Source organism: Oncorhynchus gorbuscha, linkage group LG13 (assembly GCF_021184085.1).
Source record: "Oncorhynchus gorbuscha isolate QuinsamMale2020 ecotype Even-year linkage group LG13, OgorEven_v1.0, whole genome shotgun sequence".
In the NCBI taxonomy this organism is placed as follows: domain Eukaryota; kingdom Metazoa; phylum Chordata; class Actinopteri; order Salmoniformes; family Salmonidae; genus Oncorhynchus; species Oncorhynchus gorbuscha.
The window spans coordinates 86645203-86660311 of NC_060185.1; the positions used below are offsets into that span (position 1 = coordinate 86645203).

Consider the following 15109-nt stretch of genomic DNA (forward strand, 5'->3'; position numbering starts at 1 on the left):
TCTAATTATTAAATATACATTTCTTGAAACGTGTATGATTGCTGATAATCGGCCTATACAATTTCCAAATGCCTGTTCACTGAACCTAAATAGTTGGCTAGATTGCTATTGAATTCTAGAGCCCGCGTTGATGGGGAACATTATACATATGTCTTTCTTCTCTCCCTCAAATGTGTCTGTTGTTGCCATAACTTTGTAAAGTGTATTTTTGGCATCTCAGTCACATGAAAGGGTAGTGGTTCAGCTGTAACTTTGTTGCTTTGTTAGAACCTGGCGCCTCCGTGTGGGGGAAAAAAAAGTGATAGCACTCAGTAAAATGTGATAGCACCCAGTAAAATGTGATAGCACCCAGTAAAATGTGATAGCACCCAGTAAAATGTGGTAGCACCCAGTAAAATGTGGTAGCACCCAGTAAAATGTGATAGCACCCAGTAAAATGTGGTAGCACCCAGTAAAATGTGATAGCACCCAGTAAAATGTGGTAGCACCCAGTAAAATGTGATAGCACCCAGTAAAATGTGATAGCACCCAGTAAAATGTGGTAGCACCCAGTAAAATGTGATAGCACCCAGTAAAATGTGATAGCACCCAGTAAAATGTGGTAGCACTCAGTAAAATGTGATAGCACCCAGTAAAATGTGGTAGCACCCAGTAAAATGTGATAGCACCCATTAAAATGTGATAGCACCAGTAAAATGTGGTAGCAAGTAAAATGTGATAGCACCCAGTAAAATGTGGTAGCACCCAGTAAAATGTGATAGCACCCAGTAAAATGTGATAGCACCCAGTAAAATGTGGTAGCACCCAGTAAAATGTGGTAGCACCCAGTAAAATGTGATAGCACCCAGTAAAATGTGATAGCACCCAAAATGTGATAGCACCCAGTAAAATGTGGTAGCACCCAGTAAAATGTGATAGCACCCAGTAAAATGTGGTAGCACCCCCAGTAAAATGTGATAGCACCCAGTAAAATGTGATACCACCCAGTAAAATGTGATAACACCCAATAAAATGTGATAACACCCAGTAAAATGTGATAGCACCTAGTAAAATGTGATAGCACCCAGTAAAATGTGATAGGACCCAGTAAAATGTGATAACACCCAGTAAAATGTGATAGCACCCAGTAAAATGTGATAGCACCCAGTAAAATGTGATAGCACCCAGTAAAATGTGGTCCACACAGCACGAGGTAGCACGTTTGTTCCTCGGTGTGAGAGAGCATCCAGAGTAAGAGGACGCTAGATAACGACCCAATATCGTAAGTATTTAGTTCACTTGTAAATATTTTAAAAAAATAAGAAGGTGCCTATTTAATTAAAGTACTCAAAGGTTTGTTATTTTATCCAAGATTGACAAGCTCACTGACGTCACATTTAGTTTACTTTGGATACATTTGGAATGGTTAGCCTTGCCAGCTAACGGAACTAATGTCAGCTAACGGAACTAATGTCAGCTAACGGAACTAATGTCAGCTAACGGAACTAATGTCAGCTAACGGAACTAATGTCAGCTAACGGAACTAATGTCAGCTAACGGAACTAATGTCAGCTAACGGAACTAATGTCAGCTAACGGAACTAATGTCAGCTAACGGAACTAATGTCAGCTAACGGAACTAATGTCAGCTAACGGAACTAATGTCAGCTAACAGCTACGTAACGTTACACCTGTCAATTAAAGTGATTAAAAAATATATATGTTTGAAGTTTATAAATTTAAGCTTAAGCACATCCTTGTGTTGTACCAGGTTGCTGTTTATCCATTGATTATGCTATGTTTGTGAAACATTTTCAGTGTGCTTAAGTTCTGCTTGGTTTTGGTGAGCTATTCATTTATGATTCAAATCTTCATATGAATATCGCACGTTTATAGATGGAGGAATCTCCGGCTTCATCTGGCGATAATCAAAAGGACTGTGGCAAAAATATGATGGAGTTGAACAAGGGTTTAGAGAGGATGGTCGAAGACATGGAAAATCAATCAGGTTTGTTGTCGTATTATATGGTAATCGCTACCATTTGAATGTTGTAGGCTGTTTCATTTTCTAATATTTTTACATCTAGATTTTCTGTATGATGATGTATGTAACTGTTATTTTCAGAAAGAATAAAGGAAAATAGTTAGTAGCAAAAATAATGTTACTTTACTTATGGCTCGATCACATAGACAGGGTTTTGCGCAACATAAGTTCAACATTCTCGTTCTGCTACGATTTCTATCAAGCCGTCTACGCATACAGTTTGACTTACTGTCACTGTTCAATAATGCCAATGTATGCACCACACAGATCTATGCACCACACAGATCTATGCACCACACAGATCTATGCACCACACAGGTCTATGCACCACACAGATCTATGCACCACACAGATCTATGCACCACACAGATCTATGCACCACACAGGTCTATGCACCACACAGATCTATGCACCACACAGGTCTATGCACCACACAGATCTATGCACCACACAGGTCTATGCACCACACAGATCTATGCACCACACAGGTCTATGCACCACACAGATCTATGCACCACACAGGTCTATGCACCACACAGATCTATGCACCACACAGGTCTATGCACCACACAGATCTATGCACCACACAGATCTATGCACCACACAGATCTATGCACCACACAGATCTATGCACCACACAGGTCTATGCACCACACAGGTCTATGCACCACACAGATCTATGCACCACACAGGTCTATGCACCACACAGATCTATGCACCACACAGATCTATGCACCACACAGGTCTATGCACCACACAGATCTATGCACCACACAGATCTATGCACCACACAGGTCTATGCACCACACAGATCTATGCACCACACAGGTCTATGCACCACACAGATATATGCACCACACAGGTCTATGCACCACACAAATCTATGCACCACACAGATCGCACTGCAGCTGCCTCTGCAACGCAATGCTGCAGGGCAAACGCAGTGTTCCATTGGAAATGAATGTTCTTCTGGTGTGCCCAAAATGCAATGACACAGTAGGTGTGATCGAGGTGTTAGACTTAAACCCTAACTTCTTATCGCCTTATAATCCATTTACTACCCACTCTATAATATTCCATTTAGAAAAGTTCATGGGTGTGTTCATTCTAAATTCATTATAAAAAGTCATACTCAGTATGAACCCACTTCTGACACTGACAGCCATGTCCCTCTTGTCTCGCCTGTGGTTTCTCAGTGCAGCTGAAGTGGATGACCTATGACCTGGTGGTGCAGCGGACCAGTCCTGATCCAGCTGATGGATATAGGAGGAGGAAGAAGAGGGGGAGGTACAAGTAGAAGAGGAGGTAGATGAGGATGGGGTGGTAGAGGAAGAGGTAGAAGAGGAGTAGAAAGAGGGGGAGGAAGAAGAGGAGGAGGAAGAAGAGGGGGAGGTACAAGTAGAAGAGGAGGTAGATGAGGATGGGGTGGTAGAGGAAGAGGTAGAAGAGGAGTAGAAAGAGGGGAAGTCGAAGAGGAGGAAATAGTTCAAACATACATTTATTTTATTTTACCTTTATTCTCTGAGTTGAATGATCAAAACTGAAAAATGATCAATATCAGTGTAATGTATACAACTTCACTACATTTAACTTGATGTGCAACTTCAAACATTAACCTTATAACATAAAAATAAACCTTCAACTGTGAATTGAATACTACACAATAAAAGCTACTTTATGTCATATTTTTAAATTGTGCATCTCCCTACCACACACACACACTGTGTCTCCTGCACTGCCGGTTCTGGTCAGAGAGGTGCAGGGTGCAGCAGGCAGCACTGGCTCTGGGCTCCAGGTCCTCTCTCCATGTCTATGAGCAGCAGAGGTGTGTGTGTGGTGGTCTATCATCTCCTTCACTCCTGGGAAACTGCTGCAGCATAGAATGGAAAGGCCCATTGGTTAGTTTATGATGTGTTAAAGCGTCAAGTCAACAAGTGGGTGGTGTTTCTCCTTGCACAGCCAATAAACCCTACAGCCTCGCCCCAGATCTGTTTGTAAAGTCTAAGCTCCTTTAAATAAAAGTGCCTGAAAGATAGACCAATGTTTCATTGCATGTGTATGCTAACACGGAATAATAATTGACTAACATGGATTTGTGTGTGTGTGTCAGAGCAGGCTGGTGGGAAGAGCTGTAGAAGGAGGGACTCATTGTTAAGACTGGACTGGAATGGTCCTACATCAAGCATATGGAAACCAAATGTTTAACTCTGTTCCATTCATATCATTACAACGAGCCTGTCCTCTTATAGTTCCTCCCACCAGCCTAGTCTGGTGTGTGCGTGTGCGTATGTTTGTGTGTCTGTGAGGAACACCAGTGGAGGGGGGTTCCTGACCTTGTTTACTCGCCTCTGGTCACCAGTCTTCCGAACCACCCAGTGTCTAAGCCTATGCCCTGCACACACACACACACACACACACACACACACACACACACACACACACACACACACACACACACACACACACACACACACACACACACACACACACACACACACACACACACACACACACACACACACACACAGCAGGGATCAACACTGTTAAGAATCTTAGGAACTTTATCCCACTTTATTTGGTAGGTTTTGTAATAGAACTACATAGAAAGCATATAGAATAGTGAACTATAGGATCTCCATAGGTTGTGTATTGTGTGGACCTCAACCCTAGTGGTCAAACAGGGAAATAGCTTCCAACCGTTATTTTCCACCATTCATTTTTCCCATAGGGAATTTTAGAAATACTGGCTGTGTTTTGTGTAGACTTACCCTGGCAGGACGTTTTGATAACCAGGTAAATCTCTCTCGGACAAGGTGACTTTTATCAATATATTTGGCTCTATTTTACTCTCAGAATCGAAAACACGAATTAGCATCAAAGTAGACATCATGCAAGACTACAAATCCCTGCCAGCTTCTGCACGTCACCTCTAGCTGACATCTTTGCTAACAGGTATTGTGTCAATTTAAAACTTACACAAGAAATGTAAATGTAAAGAAATTTAGCCAATTTATTCATGACTAAATTTAGCTAACATTAGATATTCTTACCTTTGCCGCGATTCGGGACCTAATTAGGGAATCCCTGCTCTATGGTACTGTATGTAGAGATGATCCATTCCCAAATGCCTGTCAATGAATGATTCAACAAACACCATTGTAAATACAACCCATATTTATGCTTATTTATTTTATATTGTGTCCTTTAACCATTTATACATTGTTAAAACACTGTATATATATAATATGTAATTTGTAATTTCTTTATTGTTTTGAAACTTCTGTATGTGTAATGTTTACTGTTAATTTTTATTGTTAATTTCACTTTTGTATATTATCTACCTCACTTGCTTTGGCAATGTTAACACGCCAATAAAGCCCCTTGAATTGAATTGATTCTGCCACTAAGTGGCGCCAGTGTTCCAGTTTATACTCGTGGCACCAGCACAGGACAGGCCGGGTCCGATTCTCTCCCTTCTCCCTATGCCTCCCCTTCGCTAACCTCTGCGCAGTCAGTTCAAATCACAGAGAGGGAAAGAGACAACGAGCAGGCGGCAGTGGTTCATTCTGCAGTGGCCATAGCGAAAATCTGCCTTCTCTGCAAAGTCCCGAGAGATGCCAACTTGAAACAACAGACTTGATAGCTATTCAGTTGATTGGCTACCACACGAAACATCTATTGCCTGAGAAAGAATCTGCATGCAAAATATGGTAAGCGCCGATTTGTATTTTCTTGTCTTGCACTTGCAGCAGCTAGAATACACGCTGCTCCCACAACCACAAATGTTTACTAGTTTTCCCGAACAAAACAACGATTGCCGTTTTGAAACTGAAGTAAAAGTGCAGTAACTGCAGTCCACTGTGGTATTTTGGACGCAGTAATTGCAGAATTAGATTGTTTAAGTGCAGTTATACAGCACTGTCACTGCAGTTACACTGCAAAATGACTGAAGTAAACACAACTGTTCTTTTGGACGCAGTATTTGCAGCATTCGGATTGCAATCTTTTTTTCGTAAGGGTTGACCTACGTTCTTCTTAAAACTGACGTTTTACACCGGTTAGATCACTGGCTAATTGACATACTATTCAGAAGTTTTTGCAGTTAACTTTACCCGCATACCGACGTCCCTGTCGAACATGCACGGGGCCGATTAATCTAGCCTAGTTAATCAAATGTGGAATACACCGCAACAGAGGCTAATCGCCAGTGTACAGCAAATATCGCCAAATTAAAGCTGCAATTTATAACCAGTTAGTTACATGATTACTCCGTTCTCTTTGTTTAACTCATATTCACAACTCACTGCCGGGACCTGGAATGTGTCTGATCTCCTACTTCATTTGTGGCGTACTCAGTCAACCTGCCAATTTTACAGGATTCCCGACCGGTTTTATTGAGCAAATAGATGAAGGAAGCGAAGGGCAGCCCACGTCCCTCCAGCTTTGTGGACTCGAGTCACCTGAAGCCCTGTTGACATTATTGGCACTTGGAAAATGGCAATTTCTGCATTAGAATATTAATGGTCCGCGTATCATGCTAGAAAAGTAGACACGTTGCATTTCTGCCAGATAGGTTCCATTTAATGTATTTTTGACGGTCCAAAAAAGCAGTTTATTTGAGCCTGACCTCTACAACAACACAACTCCTCTCTGGTGAAGTGTGTGTATCTGTGTGTGTGTGTCAGCCTTAGTGTTTTTGGCTCCATCCATCTCCTCTGGCAGCTGTAGGTGGTCTGTTGTGCCCCTGCAGTGTTCAGAGTCAGACTGTGATGTGGTCTGCTGTTAATGTTTGGGTACAATGTGTACACTGCACTCACAGAATACTCTCTCGCTCTCTGTATCTCTCTTTCGCACTCTATCTCTCTCTCGCGCGCACACGCACGCTCTCTCAAAAGGCACACAACAGCTATGTTTTCTATTGATTGACAGAATATATTGACCTGTAGCTCGGCTGGATAGATAGCTAGCTGACGGGGTTCTAACTGGCAACAAGCCTGGTCATGGTGAGGTAATGAGGTTTGGGAGTAGAGGGCTGAGAGAGTACTGCTGATTGATGGAACACACACACACACACACACACACACACACACACACACACACACACACACACACACACACACACACACACACACACACACACACACACACACACACACACACACACACACACACACACACACACACACACACACACTGTCAGGTGAGAAGTGATGAACTACGTGCTGTCTCTGGTTGGACTCCTCAACTCCAGAAATGCCTCCCCTGAAGATTTAAGGAGAGACAGCTAGGAGAGACCATGGTTGATATCTCCCTGTCCCTTAGACAGCTATTTGCTCTTGCAAATCTTTGGATGAGAAGGAAAAACGTTCACCAGCAAGGTAGCTTATTAAAGGCACAGCTTTTAATTTACTTTAGTCTTGAAATTAAAGGGACAATCTGGGATTCGGGGTAGAAAAGAACAGCCACCCTCCACTTGTTTTGATAAACAGCTGAGGGAAGGGGCTTTAGTATTAATATTTAGGCTTTAGTTTTATTATTTAGTATTAGTTTTACCCCCTCATCAATTTACACACAATACCCTAGACTGGCAGCGATTACAGCCTTGATTATTCTTGGGTATGACGCTACAAGATCTCAGCACAACAGCAGTACCACTAGCTGTCCCTCTCAGCACAACAGCAGTACCACTAGCTGTCCCTCTCAGCACAACAGCAGTACCACTAGCTGTCCCTCTCAGCACAACAGCAGTACCACTAGCTGTCCCTCTCAGCACAACAGCAGTACCACTAGCTGTCCCTCTCAGCACAACAGCAGTACCACTAGCTGTCCCTCTCAGCACAACAGCAGTACCACTAGCTGTTCCTCTCAGCACAACAGCAGTACCACTAGCTGTCCCTCTCAGCACAACAGCAGTACCACTAGCTGTCCCTCTCAGCACAGCAGCAGTACCACTAGCTGTCCCTCTCAGCACAGCAGCAGTACCACTAGCTGTCCCTCTCCTCTCCTCTCAGCACAGCAGCAGTACCACTAGCTGTCCCTCTCAGCACAGCAGCAGTACCACTAGCTGTCCCTCTCCTCTCCTCTCAGCACAGCAGCAGTACCACTAGCTGTCCCTCTCAGCACAACAGCAGTACCACTAGCTGTCCCTCTCCTCTCAGCACAGCAGCGGTACCACAAGCTGTCCCTCTCCTCTCAGCACAGCAGCAGTACCACTAGCTGTCCCTCTCCTCTCAGCACAACAGCAGTACCACTAGCTGTCCCTCTCCTCTCAGCACAGCAGCAGTACCACTAGCTGTCCCTCTCCTCTCAGCACAACAGCAGTACCACTAGCTGTCCCTCTCCTCTCCTCTCAGCACAACAGCAGTACCACTAGCTGTCCCTCTCCTCTCAGCACAGCAGCAGTACCACTAGCTGTCCCTCTCCTCTCAGCACAGCAGCAGTACCACTAGCTGTCCCTCTCTTCTCCTCTCAGCACAGCAGCAGTACCACTAGCTGTCCCTCTCCTCTCAGCACAGCAGCAGTACCACTAGCTGTCCCTCTCCTCTCAGCACAACAGCAGTACCACTAGCTGTCCCTCTCCTCTCCTCTCAGCACAGCAGCAGTACCACTAGCTGTCCCTCTCCTCTCAGCACAGCAGCAGTACCACTAGCTGTCCTTCTCCTCTCAGCACAACAGCAGTACCACTAGCTGTCCCTCTCCTCTCAGCACAACAGCAGTACCACTAGCTGTCCCTCTCCTCTCAGCACAACAGCAGTACCACTAGCTGTCCCTCTCCTCTCAGCACAGCAGCAGTACCACTAGCTGTCCCACTCCTCTCAGCACAGCAGCAGTACCACTAGCTGTCCCTCTCCTCTCAGCACAGCAGCAGTACCACTAGCTGTCCCTCTCCTCTCAGCACAACAGCAGTACCACTAGCTGTCCCTCTCCTCTCAGCACAACAGCAGTACCACTAGCTGTCCCTCTCCTCTCCTCTCAGCACAGCAGCAGTACCACTAGCTGTCCCTCTCCTCTCAGCACAGCAGCAGTACCACTAGCTGTCCCTCTCTTCTCCTCTCAGCACAGCAGCAGTACCACTAGCTGTACCTCTCCTCTCAGCACAGCAGCAGTACCACTAGCTGACTGTTGTATTACTGTGTGTCTGTGTAGCGTGTGTGTGTGTGTGTGTGTGTGTGTGTGTGTGTGTGTGTGTGTGTGTGTGTGTGTGTGTGTGTGTGTGTGTGTGTGTGTGTGTGTGTGTGTGTGTGTGTGTGTGTGTGTGTGTGTGTGTGTGTGTGTGTGTGTGTGTGTGTGTGTACACAGTGTATGTCTGTACACACATCCTGCTAATCAACACACTAACCACCCTGTCAGAACACTGCTGCTCTCAATTCAATTCCATGGACTTTATTGGCATGAGAAACATATGTTTTCATTGCCAAAGCAATAAAATAGATAATAGATTAGTTGTATTTAGAATGGTGTTTGTTCCTCACTGGTTTCCTTTTTCTTGTGGTATTTCACCCAATAGATATGATAGTTAATCAAAATTGAATTTGTTTTCAAGTTCTTTGTTAGTCTGTGTAATCTGAGCGAAATATGTGTCTCTAATATGGCCATACATTTGGAAGGAGGGTAGGAAGTGCGGCTCAGTTTCCACTTCATTTTGTGGGCAGTCTGGAAATGATTTTAAAATATAAACTCAGCAAAAAAATAAACTTCCCTTTTTCAGGACCCTGTCTTTCAAAGATAATACGTAAAAATCCAGATAACTTCACAGATCTTCATGGTAAAGTGTTTAAACACAGTTTCCCATGCTTCTCCAATGAACAATAAACAATTATTGAACATGCACCTCTGGAATGGTCATTAAGACACTAACAGCTTACAGACGGTAGGCAATTAAGGTCACAGTTATGAAAACGTAGGACACTAAAGAGGCCTTTCTACTGACTCTGCACCAAAAGAAAGATGCCCAGGTCCTTGCTCATCTGCGTGAACGTGCCTTAGGTATGCTGCAAGGAGGCATGAGGACTGCGGATGTGGCCAGGGCAATAAATTGCAATGTTGTATAATCTAACAGCTTTTTTCTGGATTTTGATAATTAGCGTATTGTCGTGTCTTTGGCATCATTAAAGTGAAGACTGTTATTTTATCAAATCAATCCTCTGTAATTATTATTATTACGTGATTAAACTAATCATGTAAATGTAATTAACTAGGAAGTCGGGGCTCCAAGTAAAATCTTCAGAGTACAAAGTTATAATTTTCCTAATATAACTTTTCAGATATTTTAATATCTGATCAGTCTTCTAATTAATTAATTATTATTTACCTCACGTTAGTCTCATTCCAAGCGTCGTAAATTGTTGGTTACCTGCACGAACCCAGTCTTTGCTATGAATCAAACATACTTCAATCTTAATCATTTATTTACTAACTAACTAAATAATCACAGAAATGCGTACCAAACTAATAGTAGGTTACAAATAAATGATGATGTGGTGATGTGCCCCTAGTGGGCCAAACTGGTATGGTTACAAATAAATGATGATGTGGTGATGTGCCCCTAGTGGGCCAAACTGGTATGGTTACAAATAAATGATGATGTGGTGATGTGCCCCTAGTGGGCCAAACTGGTATGGTTACAAATAAATGATGATGTGGTGATGTGCCCTAGTGGGCCAAACTGGTATGGTTACAAATAAATGATGATGTGGTGATGTGCCCTAGTGGGCCAAACTGGTATGGTTACAAATAAATGATGATGTGGTGATGTGCCCTAGTGGGCCAAACTGGTATGGTTACAAATAAATGATGATGTGGTGATGTGCCCTAGTGGGCCAAACTGGTATGGTTACAAATAAATGATGATGTGGTGATGTGCCCTAGTGGGCCAAACTGGTATGGTTACAAATAAATGATGATGTGGTGATGTGCCCCTAGTGGGCCAAACTGGTATGGTTACAAATAAATGATGATGTGGTGATGTGCCCTAGTGGGCCAAACTGGTATGGTTACAAATAAATGATGATGTGGTGATGTGCCCTAGTGGGCCAAACTGGTATGGTTACAAATAAATGATGATGTGGTGATGTGCCCCTAGTGGGCCAAACTGGTATGGTTACAAATAAATGATGATGTGGTGATGTGCCCCTAGTGGGCCAAACTGGTATGGTTACAAATAAATGATGATGTGGTGATGTGCCCTAGTGGGCCAAACTGGTATGGTTACAAATAAATGATGATGTGGTGATGTGCCCTAGTGGGCCAAACTGGTATGGTTACAAATAAATGATGATGTGGTGATGTGCCCCTAGTGGGCCAAACTGGTATGGTTACAAATAAATGATGATGTGGTGATGTGCCCTAGTGGGCCAAACTGGTATGGTTACAAATAAATGATGATGTGGTGATGTGCCCCTAGTGGGCCAAACTGGTATGGTTACAAATAAATGATGATGTGGTGATGTGCCCCTAGTGGGCCAAACTGGTATGGTTACAAATAAATGATGATGTGGTGATGTGCCCCTAGTGGGCCAAACTGGTATGGTTACAAATAAATGATGATGTGGTGATGTGCCCCTAGTGGGCCAAACTGGTATGGTTACAAATAAATGATGATGTGGTGATGTGCCCCTAGTGGGCCAAACTGGTATGGTTACAAATAAATGATGATGTGGTGATGTGCCCTAGTGGGCCAAACTGGTATGGTTACAAATAAATGATGATGTGGTGATGTGCCCCTAGTGGGCCAAACTGGTATGGTTACAAATAAATGATGATGTGGTGATGTGCCCCTAGTGGGCCAAACTGGTATGGTTACAAATAAATGATGATGTGGTGATGTGCCCCTAGTGGGCCAAACTGGTATGGTTACAAATAAATGATGATGTGGTGATGTGCCCCTAGTGGGCCAAACTGGTATGGTTACAAATAAATGATGATGTGGTGATGTGCCCTAGTGGGCCAAACTGGTATGGTTACAAATAAATTATGATGTGGTGATGTGCCCCTAGTGGGCCAAACTGGTATGGCGACTTGGTAGACAACAGGACTGAGAAGGGTGCGAATGACAAAAGTCACTACACAGTTGATAATTATAATAATTGAAATACTAATCCTTTGCACATGAACGCTCACTCATTCGGGAATAATTGTAATCAATATATATATTTACGCTCAGTGTGTCATCGTGATCTCTGTTGGAATCGTCCTTTTCTGTTGGAAAGTTTTCTGTTCTTATAGAATCGATGTTTCGGCGGTTGTCGGTCTTCGCATTCAGTCGACATAAATTCTAGCTGCAGACTAGTACTTGGTATCGAAGATTTGCTCTTATTCTGTCAGTATCGATAGTCTCAGAGTTTAGCAACCATTACAACAGCTTATACTGAAGGTATGCATGGTCTCTACTCAAACCTTAGCCCTCTCTGTAATCAAGGTATGCATGGTCTCTACTCAAACCTTAGCCCTCTCTGTAATCAAGGTATGCATGGTCTCTACTCAAACCTTAGCCCTCTCTGTAATCAAGGTATGCATGGTCTCTACTCAAACCTTAGCCCTCTCTGTAATCAAGGTATGCATGGTCTCTACTCAAACCTTAGCCCTCTCTGTAATCAAGGTATGCATGGTCTCTACTCAAACCTTAGCCCTCTCTGTAATCAAGGTATGCATGGTCTCTACTCAAACCTTAGCCCTCTCTGTAATCAAGGTATGCATGGTCTCTACTCAAACCTTAGCCCTCTCTGTAATCAAGGTATGCATGGTCTCTACTCAAACCTTAGCCCTCTCTGTAATCAAGGTATGAATGGTCTCTACTCAAACCTTAGCCCTCTCTGTAATCAAGGTATGCATGGTCTCTACTCAAACCTTAGCCCTCTCTGTAATCAAGGTATGCATGGTCTCTACTCAAACCTTAGCCCTCTCTGTAATCAAGGTTTTCATGGTCTCTACTCAAACCTTAGCCCTCTCTGTAATCAATGAGTTAGTGAAACTTTAAACAGAAATACAATTTTCTCACATTAACGGTTTAAAATCACATTACACAATTTCACAAATAGTTTCATCTTTACTCGTTCATTTTATACAATAATTAGATACAAGCCTCAGATTCTCCACCGACCGTTTATGACTTCTCCAAAACATGGACATTGTTCAGTTCTCAAGTTCTGTGAGGTAGAAGAAGTTCCTTTGTTCTACTGTGAACTGAACTAACTCTCTCTATACTGCATGATGGAGAGAGTCTCCACCAGGAATTTACGACCTGAGATAACAAAGCCTGGGTGTAGGGGGAAGAGAGAGGTGGTGAGAGAGAGATAGTTGGTGCTTGCTATATCCAAAGAGGGCCCTGTCATGACAGTATATTGGCGTAATTCTGCTCTGCATGCATTGTTTGGTGTTTTACATTGTAGCCAGAGGATAATTGTACATAATCCTGCATGCATAGTCTCAATTTGGTGCTTGTTCCATTTTGTGATTTCTTGGTTGGTGAGCGGACCCCAGACCTCACAATCATAAATGGCATTGGGTTCTATAACTTATTAAAGTATTATTAGCCAGATCCTAATTTGTATGTCGATTTTTATGTTTGTTTTGATGATGCCTTGTCTCTCAGATCGTTCATAGCTTTGTGGAAGTTACCTGTGTCGCTGATGTTTAGGCCGAGGTATGCATAGTTTTTTGTGGGCTTTAGAGTAGCGGTGTCTAGATGGAATTTGTGTTTGTGATCCTAGCAACTGCGCCTTTTTTGGAACACCATTATTTTGGTCTTACTGAGATTTACTGTCAGGGCCCAGGTCTAGGTGCTGCTGTAGGCCCTCCTCCTTGGTTGGTGACAGTAGTGCCAGATCATCAGCAAACAGTAGACATTTGACTTTAGATTCTAGTATGGTGAGGCCGTGCTGCTGTTCTAGTGCCCTCACCAATTCGTTGATATATATGTTGAAGAGGGTGGGGCTTTAAGCTGCATCCCTGTGTCACCCCACATCCCTGTGGAAAGAAATGTGTGTTTTTTTGCCAAGTTTACCGCACACTTGTTGTTTGTTTACATGGATTTTATAATGTCATATGTTCACCCCCCAACACCACTTTTCATCACTTTGTATAGCAGACCCTCATCCCATATTCAGTCAAAATCATTTTTTAAATCAACAAAGCATGAGAAGACTTTGCTTTTGTTTTGGTTTGTTTGGTTGTCAATTAGGGTGTGCAGGGTGAATACGTGGTCATTTGGTAAAAAGCCAATTTGACATCTGCTCAGTAGATTGTTTTCACTGAAAAATTAACTAGTCTGCTGTTAATGATAATGCAGAGGATTTTCCCAAGGTTGCTGTTGACGCATATCCCACAATAGTTATTGGGTCAAATTAGTCTCCACTTTTGTGGATTGGGGTGATCAGTCCTTGGTTCCAAATATTGGGGAAGATGCCAGAGCTAAAGATGATGTTAAAGTGTTTAAGTATAGCCAATTGGAATTCGTGGTCTGTATGCTTTATAATTTCATTGAGGATATCATCAACACCACAGGCCTTTTTGGGTTGGAGGGTTTGTATTTTTGTCCCGTAGTTCATTCAATGTAATTGGAGAACTCTCTCTCTCTCTCTCTGTCTTTGTCTCTCTCTGTCTCTCTCTCTCTCTGTCTCTCTCTCTCTCTGTCTTTGTCTCTCTCTGTCTCTCTCTCTCTCTGTCTCTCTCTCTCTCTGTCTTTGTCTCTCTCTGTCTCTCTCTCTCTCTGTCTCTCTCTCTCTCTGTCTTTGTCTCTCTCTGTCTCTCTCTCTCTCTGTCTCTCTCTCTCTCTGTCTTTGTCTCTCTCTGTCTCTCTGCCTCTCTCTCTCTGTCTTTGTCTCTCTCAAAATTTCAATTCAATTCAAGGGCTTTATTGGCATGAGAAACTTATGTTAACATTGCCAAAGCAAGTCAAATAATTAACCAAATAAACAGATTGCCGTGGTCAGTGAAGAGCCCGGATCTCAATTCCATTGAGCACGTCTGGGACCTGTTGGAATAAACAGTTTCCATCTCATTTTGTGGGCAGTGTGCACATAGCCTGTCTTTTCTTGAGAGCCGGGTCTGCCTATGGCGACCTTTCTCAATAGCAAGGCTATGCTCACTA

General features: G+C 43.2%; 1 protein-coding gene across 3 annotated transcripts in view; it reads right to left on the reverse strand.

Annotated features, from left to right (window-relative positions):
- LOC123993645 (NEDD4-binding protein 3-A-like) overlaps window positions 1–15109 on the reverse strand; it is a 154572-nt gene that overhangs the window by 61939 nt on the left and 77524 nt on the right. The window lies entirely within an intron of this gene.